Consider the following 9,218-nt stretch of genomic DNA (forward strand, 5'->3'; position numbering starts at 1 on the left):
TGCCCTTCAGGACAACTTAACACCCACTCAGAACAGTTTACAAAGTATGTTATTATTATCCCCACAACAAACACCCTGTGAGGTGGTTGGGGCTGAGAGAGCTCTGGGAAGCTGTGACTGACCCAAGGTCACCCAGCTGGCTTCAAGTGGAGGAGTGGGGAATGAGTAATCATATCCATGATTAACTTGGAGCCCCTGGAATTCTGCCGCCCTCGGTAGCTACCTCTACTGCCTGTTGGTGAAGGCCAGTCCTACTTACATTAACAATGACATTACCTCTCCGTAGGTTGCGATGCATCCTCCAAAATATCTTTTTGCTGGCATTTAGTAAGGCAAACAAAACTGTTTTTGAAAAGGGCTAGCTATTTTTGATTCTGTGCTTTTCAGCACATTTGTCCTACAATCAAGGCTGAGTTTAAGGCAGAATCTTGCCCACCTTCTGTTCCTCTGTTTTTTAGTCATGGGTAAATAGTAAGCAACTGAAGCATTCAGATTTGAAAATAGAATCCTGCCCAGGAGGCACAGGCATTCTACTTTCCAGCTCACTGGAAAGAAATAGCTCTTGTGTTGATAGACAGGCCTGCCTTCCTGTAAGAGGCAAAAAACGCAAGGGGAAAATCAGGTTTGACCAATCTGACCTCTGTTATACTTGTAGCAGCTTGCTTGTATTACAGTACTAGAGCTCCCATCTGCCTTTTAGACAAGCCATGGCTCTCAAAAAAAGAGGTGAAACTTCTCCTTTAGAGCCTCTCTTGTAATGGCCTATCTGGGTCACTGCACAAGCAGACAGAAAATGTGAAAATATAAACACAGGGAAGGAAAGAAAGAAACAGAACAAGAAGGACAAAGAATAACAGGAAAATTTTAGGTGGGTAGCTGTATGGGTCTGCAATAGAACAGCAGGATCTGAGTCCAGTGGCACCTTAGAAACCAATAAGATTTTCAGGGCATAAGCTTTTGGAGAGTTAAAGCACAGCACAGCACAATCACTGGACCTAACAACACCAGTTATGCCATCTCATGTTCATTCATTTGTTCATCTTACAATGTTATATATGCTATCAAGTGTCAGCAATGCTCTTCTGCTGTCTACACTGGACCAATGGGTTCAGTCCCACCCCCTACGCAAAAGAATAAATGGACATAAATCTAACATTAGAAATCACAACACTCAAAAACCAGTGGGAGAACAGAGACTTTGGATTATCATCTAACTACAGATGCTAATTTTTGCTCTAATCAAACTGCATTGTACCATTACATCCTAATGCCCTCCTTGTAATACTCTACTCACCTTTGGCTGGGATATAAAAGCTCAGGGGTCTCCAAAGAGTAACACGAGTACCTTTATATCAAGGAAAGCCAGCTGGGGGGTTGTCTAAGTACTTTTGTTTACCACATTTTTATTCTGCCCTTCCTTTGAGGAGCTTAGGTTCTCCTCATTGCCATTTTATCCTCACAACAACCTTGTAAGGTAGGTTAGGCAGAGACAGTGCAACCAGGCCAATGAGGTAAGCATTTCAAAGTCCTCTGGTTGTGACTGGGACCACCACATAGACTTTAAATCACACATGAATTTTGAATTCCCCATGGGAAATTAATTCCAGGTGCTTAAAGGAAAGACTTAAAATCTCTCTACCTTATCCTGCAGTACCAAATCAGTGCTAACAGCCTGAAGAAAAAATGTCCTGTCCCTTGAACAGAGACATTATGGGATGTTGTTTACTAGGTGATGTTATTTATTTCCATACCATGAAAAGTGTCACCTGCCCATTTCCACACATTAAGCCTCTATTTAAGGGTCAAGGCATCCCCCCGCCCCCAGCTTGCTGGGCAACTTTAAGTCTCATTCTGAACTGGGGCCTTCCACACCTTGGAATTGAGTTCCCAGGGTCCTGTGGTGGACCCAGACATGACCCGAAGGCTTTGTAATGTGAAGTTAGCAGAACTAACTAAGCAGGGCTTTAATCTGGATCTCCCCAGATCAGAAACTCTTAACTAGTACACAACACTGTCTTTCATATCTTGCTCCAGATGCCTTACCAAGTGTGTAATCCAAGGGTGATAAAACATTTGACTACAATTATACGCTCCACTTATCTGTTGAAGGACTGCTCGGACCTTAGCATTCTATATTTCTGTCTGTTAAATTGGAGGATTCCCTCCCCCCCTTTTTTGTCATGCCCTTTGGTCTAAACAAAAGGGCATCTGAACTGATCTGAGTTCTTTTTTAGCTGCTGTACATAACTGTCCGGCTATGCCAGAGTCCATGTGCCCTGTAACTGAGAAGCATCCATTGCTAGGTAGCACTGTCTTATTATGGAGCCAAATGCAAATCACAACTGTAAGGGAGCCAATTATCATAGTACTGTACATACTTCTGGCTCCTGTGCTATTGTTGATAGGTTATAGTAGCCTCCAAGAATACCAAAGTCGGCCCCATCATTTTCTTACCGGGGTTGATTCTCTTGGAAGAAGAGAGCAGTGGAGTCTTATGGTGTCTTTATAACATTTTCATTATTTACAGTTAAGGTAGATGCACAGAGGCAGTCCTCCAGGCCAGCATATCCACGACTCCTCATCCTCAAAAGAGACAGACTGTGTACCCATCCACTGTCTTCTTTTCTCTCACCAGTCTGTTATTTTGCTTTCTTTTCACCCTCCTCACCCCAACATTGGAAGCGCCCTCCTTCCAGAAATGTTTAGCTGGCATTTACCAGGTTTAAAAATGACCATGCTATTCATTTGGATCTCACAGTGCCTTTTCTAGACTGATCCTAGAGCTTGGTTTGGAGGGTTGCTGAATTCCAAAGTAGTAGCACCTGTGGCAGCACACATCTGCAGGCACTGCATGGGCTATAAGGTATGTACACTCTGATCTCATTGCAGAAACTTGCAATTACATCTTAGCAAGCTTGACATGAAAGTAAATTCCTCTTTATTGAGCCGTCTCCAGGCTTGCAATTCAAAGGCCTTTTGAATTTGTATCTTTCTTTTCCACCCCCTTCAGTCTGAATCTCTTTTTCTCACCTGCGTGGGGTGCTTGTGCATTTGTGAGTTATTATGACACATCAGATGTACCACTGCTTAAGGTGAGCAAGAGACTCCACCCTAAAAGTATCAACACATTGGTGTGGCTGCAAAGGCTGGTTTCTTGAAAGCCAAAAGATCTCTTCGAACTTCCAGATGTCTCTTTCATTTGCTTCATATTTTTTCCTGGACAGTAAGGCAAAAGGAAACAGGTAATGAAAGAAAACCATGCACTTAAACAGCCAGGTGCTATATATATAGGCACTAGCTATTCGTTAGGGTCAAAAGAATGTCTAAGAAAGTTCAATATATAGGTTTGGTTACCCCCAGCTAGATACGTGCATCTATTAATATATAATAACTACCTGGAGTAGTACCTGTGTATGTTTCTCCCCCCGCCCCAGCCCCTTTGGTAAAGAGTTGCTGCAATACTGATATTCTGCCCCAGATGCCTCTCGAACTCCATTTTTTCCAGGTGAATAATCATTCACCTGGACAAATAATTGCCTGAATCCACACAGATAATCTTGGGGAGAGATGAAATAGTGAAGACGTAAAAGGAATGCTGAAATGGAAGGTTCAGTCCATAGAAGACTGAGGCGTTGCTGACTGATGATGTAGCCAGTCAGGGATTGAGTCGTCCTCTTCTGGATGGATTTATACTTTTCTAAACCAGTGATACTCACTCAATGCCTAGGAGCCACCCGTCTTTCTTCTGAGCAACTGTTCCTCATGTTTTAGGAAAGTGGGTGTGATACGCAGCCTAGGATACCCACCATAGGGAACGCTCAAATGCTCCAACTACATATGCAGCTCAAACATGGCAATCCCTTGGAACCAGCAGCAACTGTGTATACCAGAATTAAAGGGCAAGGTTCCCGTGGTTTTCCAACAGCCCCCAGGCACTTCCAAGCAGGACAAAAGAGAATGCCACCCATTATAACTTGGGCTACCTAAAGGCTATTATATCTGCTTCCTCCCTCCTTGACATTTGGGTGATTCTCCATAATTGGGTTTCTGATACCCTTAATGCAGCGCAAGATCTATCAGATACTAAGCCTTATCTATGACCATCAACATCTCTGGAGACAGCCATCAGACACTTGCAATCTACTGTCATCTCTTGAAACATCTGTCTAGTTTGACACTCCAGATACTTGAAGCACATTGATAGCAGCGACTATCATTTTTCCAGTCAAGTAATTAGATGCAAAACCACCAACAGAATTTAAACTTTTTGGCTCCAACACAATTCTGAGGCGCATCCTGTTCTTAGCACTTTCAGCACTTTTATAATATAGCATCAAATGCCCCCAGTTCTTTGCAGCAGTTTTTCCTGGCTTACTGCCTACTGCCCCATATGATTTGTTACCGGCTCCTTGGAGGTGCAAGCTGGCCTCTGTTGCTTCACTCCACTTTCACTCTCCACAGCATAGTGGTTCAGTGGCTGGGTTGCAAATCAGTACTCTGATCATTCGAATCCTACTACTGCCATGAGCTCAGCATGGGCCTTGCTAAGCCCCAGTTGTATTGTTTGTGACTCTCCCTAGTAGTATCCTAATCTGGGACCTCTGGGCACGTGAGCAGAGATCCTATAACTTACCCAGTTTTCATGTATTTCTGCTTGCCATGCACATACAAAAGAAGGATGTTCCAATATTTGGGGAGTAGACATGTGTAGGCTATTTTGGTAACAGGCAAGGCCCTTGCCCCCTGAAGAACAAGTAAGTTGTGAGCCTCCTGGAGGTGCAGGCCTCATAATAGAGATGGTCTTATATATGGCTAATTTGGTTGATGGTAATTGCAAGTGTGGTTCTCTGCAAGCTGTCTACTGAATACCATTGCTCTAAACCATGAGGTGCTACTAGATTTGTGCCAGTAGAGAAGGAGCAGCTCTCCACTGAAAGATATAGAACTTTTAGCCAACTTTTGATGGTATATGAACAGCTACCTTTCTTTGTGAAGCAAAATCTGGCCAGTTATCCAAGTTAGATTACTGCAGTGTACTCTGAATGTTGTTGCCTTTGGAAACACCTGTTGTTAAGAATGTGGTAGCAACTTTCAATGGGTGCTTGCAGAGAACACACATCTTGCCCATCTTGGGAGATAAAGCTGTTAGTGGCCAAAGACAGGGGCTTTTTGACAGCAACATCTGGACTTGGGGCTGTGGTTCCTTCAGAGATCTGGTGCCAAACATGTTAGACTTGGGTCACCAACTTTTTCTTTAATGAGAGCTACTTCTGATTAATGAAAAGTATTCAGAGCGACTTCCTTTTTCCTCTCCAGCACCTTATAAAGTTTTGTTCTGTCTGTCCAAGATGAAGATCATGGTCTAGGAGGAGCACCAGAAATGACAGTATTCACTAAGCAACACAGAAGAAAAATCCTATGAAATAAAAGAATTTTTAAATAGCCTAGAGAACACCTTTTCCTGAGTCTTCTAGGGCATACACAAGCTACTCTCCAGCAGTTGGAGGAGACCCCTTTAGATAAAAACTTGGGTTCTTCTCCCAGCCATTCTGATTCCTCCCCCCCTTCTGCTTGAATGATGTTTTATTTAGTCTTTGCCTAATAGCTTATAGCAATTTTAATCTTTTGCTCTGCTTTCATGCTTGAAGATGCTTTTTTAATCTGCAGCTCTTTCAGAAATCATAGCGCCTGCTGCTGCTTATATTACTTTTCCTGATGGGGGGTGAGGGGTGATATTCTTGATGTTTGCTGGCTGTAGGTCTTTGTTCTGAAGCGCTTTATTCTGCTTCAAGAACCTCATTGACTTTTAAAAAATGTAAATAAATAAATGATAGCATCCTCACTAAGGTTAGATGCCTCTTCTTTCCAAAGTACTCATCAACCCTGTAATCTAAACCTTAAGAAACATATATAATTAGCAGGGGAGGATAGTAGGAAAAGGGAATAAAGGAGCAAGAGGCACTGCTTCAGACTTCACAGGGCAGGGGAAGCAGAGCTTGCAGGAGGCAGGACAAAGGACACAAGGGCCTTGGAAAGATTTTAGATCTTGCAGGATTCCCCTCAACCTATACAGGGAACATGAGTCAGTGGAAACATGGGCTCAGATCCAAAGAATCGTTTAGCGTCCCACAAAGGCCTTATGCTAGACCAGATTTTTGGTTTTGGGTTTTTTTAAAAGGCTGACTGGCTTGCTTGGTGTTCAGCCCTGAACCCAAGGGGCTTTGGATTTGCTTTTCTTCAATAGCAGCCCCTCCTTGCCCCACGTCAACTGCTTTTGAATCATTTCAGAAGCAGCTTGAGAGACCAGCTGACTTCCATATCGCCTGCATGAGGGCCAGATGTTTTAGGCGCAGGACCCGTTTCACACTTCTTTGGATCTGGGTCAATATTTACAGATGGTTCTAGTGGGCTATATTATGTGTAACTTAGGACTAAACACCATCAGACAGGGAAATCCTTATGTATTTGTCCACATGTCCAGCTGTTCCCACACGTAAAGGTGGGGAGGGAGCTATTTGACAGAACATGGAGCATGCATCCCTCATCTCACTGTATGTCACTCTGAGCTCCACTGCTTGGAGCATTTTTCTTCCAGGCGGGCTCTGTTCAAATGCAGATGGGTTGGGAGAAACAAAAATGCTCTTAGCAGCAAAGTGATGGTATACAGTAGGGAAAAAAAGCAAGACACAGCTGTCCTCACACCTTCTACTTTCTATGAAAAAATTAGACTCCTTCCCTCCCAGCCTGAAATATGAACAGGTGCCAGAAAGAGAGCGCACGCACTGGACACTTATGGCATTTTAGTCGTATTTACTTTATTAACTAATGTGTAAGTAGAGCATAGGGAGTGGGGAGACCTATAGATAACTATAGTTTTTAAAGACATATTATTGTTCCTGTGGTCATATAGGATACAGATCCACAGTAAGCAGGGCCGTCAGAACGTAGTGTTTCCCCCCATTGCATCTAGGCTGTGTCCACAAATCATTAGTATGCTATCATTGCATTATAGCAATTGGATTTTCCTGCATGGACAAGGCAATCTAGGTCTGTGGCACAGTGCTGTGCCACAATGCTATCCAGCAAGTTGAGGATATAGCCTTAGTTTGGCAGTCAGGTGGAAGAAACTAACAAGATCAGGAGAACCAGGGAGGATGAGAGTTCATTTTCCCCATGCCATAGTAAAAGCATTTGCTTATTCTTGCTTGTAGCGTCTGATTTGTTTGGCTGCAAGTCAACATTGCTACCTTCCATTCCACTGCCCCACGGGAGTCTTCTGGAGACACAGTCAAAGGGCACATTCGCTTGTCAGTGTAATTGCTCAGCAGGAAAACTTCTGCCATCAACTGGAGTGTTTCCCAATGTAAAGTAATAGCAACAAGCCATATGAAAAGTTTGGGAGAGGAGGTGGGCTAGAACACTAAGCACCATTCCACTGTCTTACATTTGGAACATCCTTATGTTATACTCAAACTGGGATTTTCCCAGCTGCATTTTAGGAATGGCTGTGAGATTTGTGAAGAAAGGCTCCCCTTTATTTTTCTTGCTATGGAAACCTTACAATGGTAGACTAATTCATTTCATGAGCTTTATAAATCCCTCATCATCTCTATGATTAAGGCAATTTATCACTTCTTCCTCTGGCCAATTAACAGTTTTATACCTGAACCCCAAACAAGATATTTTTTCAGGACATTCAGATGTTTGTGATTTTTTAAATTCTGTTTTGGTTATTCCAAAATGCTATCACTCTTGAGCAGCTCCAGGTGTAGTCACACCAGATGAGCACTGGCCTGCAATTATATTTTCTGCTGTAATGTTCATTTGAAGCGTTGAAGAAAGCCAGCCATTCAAAAAGCTGCCCAAGCATTAATTGAAGCAGGCCAACTGGAAACTTTTTCCTCATATGCATGTGGGAATCAGTTCATAAATTTTGTCTGTTTCAGTTAGCATAGCATTGAAGCTGAGTGATGCAGAACCTTCAGCCCAGGCAAGTGAATGGAAAGCTCAAACCAAAGAATATTTCTTGATATGAAGATGTTAGTGTTACCTTCCAAAGGACTTCAGAAGGCCCTCATCTGCCCTTTTCCTGGATTGAGTCTATTTTTTTAAGGTATTTAAGTCTGTAAATATGTAAAAGTATAAAGCTTAAGTGGTTATAGCTGCATAAACTATGACCAGTTGTTCACAGGCAACCACTTTCTTGTTAACAGCCATAGTTCTATAAGTTCTCTGTGGTGGCCCCTATCCTGTGGAATGACCTGCCTGAGGAGGTCAGGAGAGCCCCCACTCTGGCTTTCCACAAACAATGCAAAACTGAACTATTCAAAAAGGTATTTTACTCAAATGGGAGGACTGTATTGTAGGGATAGGGTCAGACGCTTCGCTAATGAGTTAGGGACCATAGACTTCATTACTATATTGCCTTACATATTATCTGTTGCTTTAAATATGTACCCCTATGTACCACCTGTGCACCACGTTGTCTAATGTCAGTTCTAGAATTTATGTTCTGTTCAGTGTTTTTTCTACTATGTATTGGATTCTTGCTAATGCTATGTCTTTTAAACTTGTATCTATTTACCCTAGGGCACTGTTTATGGAAATATACTTGATACTGATTGTACTAATCTCATAATGTGTAATCCACCTTGAGAATCCATATGCCCTTTTAATAAGCCAGGGAAAAACAGAAGACCGTCCCCCACCCCGCTGCTCCCGAGCACTGGGCATAACTAGTACACAGCCCAGATGTTTCAATAGTTTTCCTTGTAGTAGCATGCACACAGCTGTTTGCAACAATTATATCTCCTGTGTAATCCTAGGCATGTTTACTTGGAAGTAAGTTCCATTGATTTTAGTGGGGCTTATTCTTGAGTAAGTGAGCACAGGATCGCAACTTGAAACTAAGGAGAAAATAAGTCTAAATATCAGAGCACTAAAAGAGCATAGCTTGTCCATTATTACAGAAGTCATAGTGCCTTTTGAGCTCCAAAAAATGGTAATTTAAACCCTTTGTGAGAAGGGTCAACAGGCCAGTGTCTAGACTGCACCACCACAGCTCTTGTTTCATCCCCCTATAAGCTTAGCTTTTGTTTTCAATTGCAGTTTCTCTTTGGAACAAAAGGTATGATTTGAGGGGGAGGGGAAAGAAGAGAGATAAAAGGCTACGGTTCCAGAGATCTTAGTCCAGCAATACTGAATACATCACAACTGGC

This window comes from Eublepharis macularius, chromosome 5 (genome assembly GCF_028583425.1).
Source record: "Eublepharis macularius isolate TG4126 chromosome 5, MPM_Emac_v1.0, whole genome shotgun sequence".
Taxonomy (NCBI): Eukaryota; Metazoa; Chordata; class Lepidosauria; order Squamata; family Eublepharidae; genus Eublepharis; species Eublepharis macularius.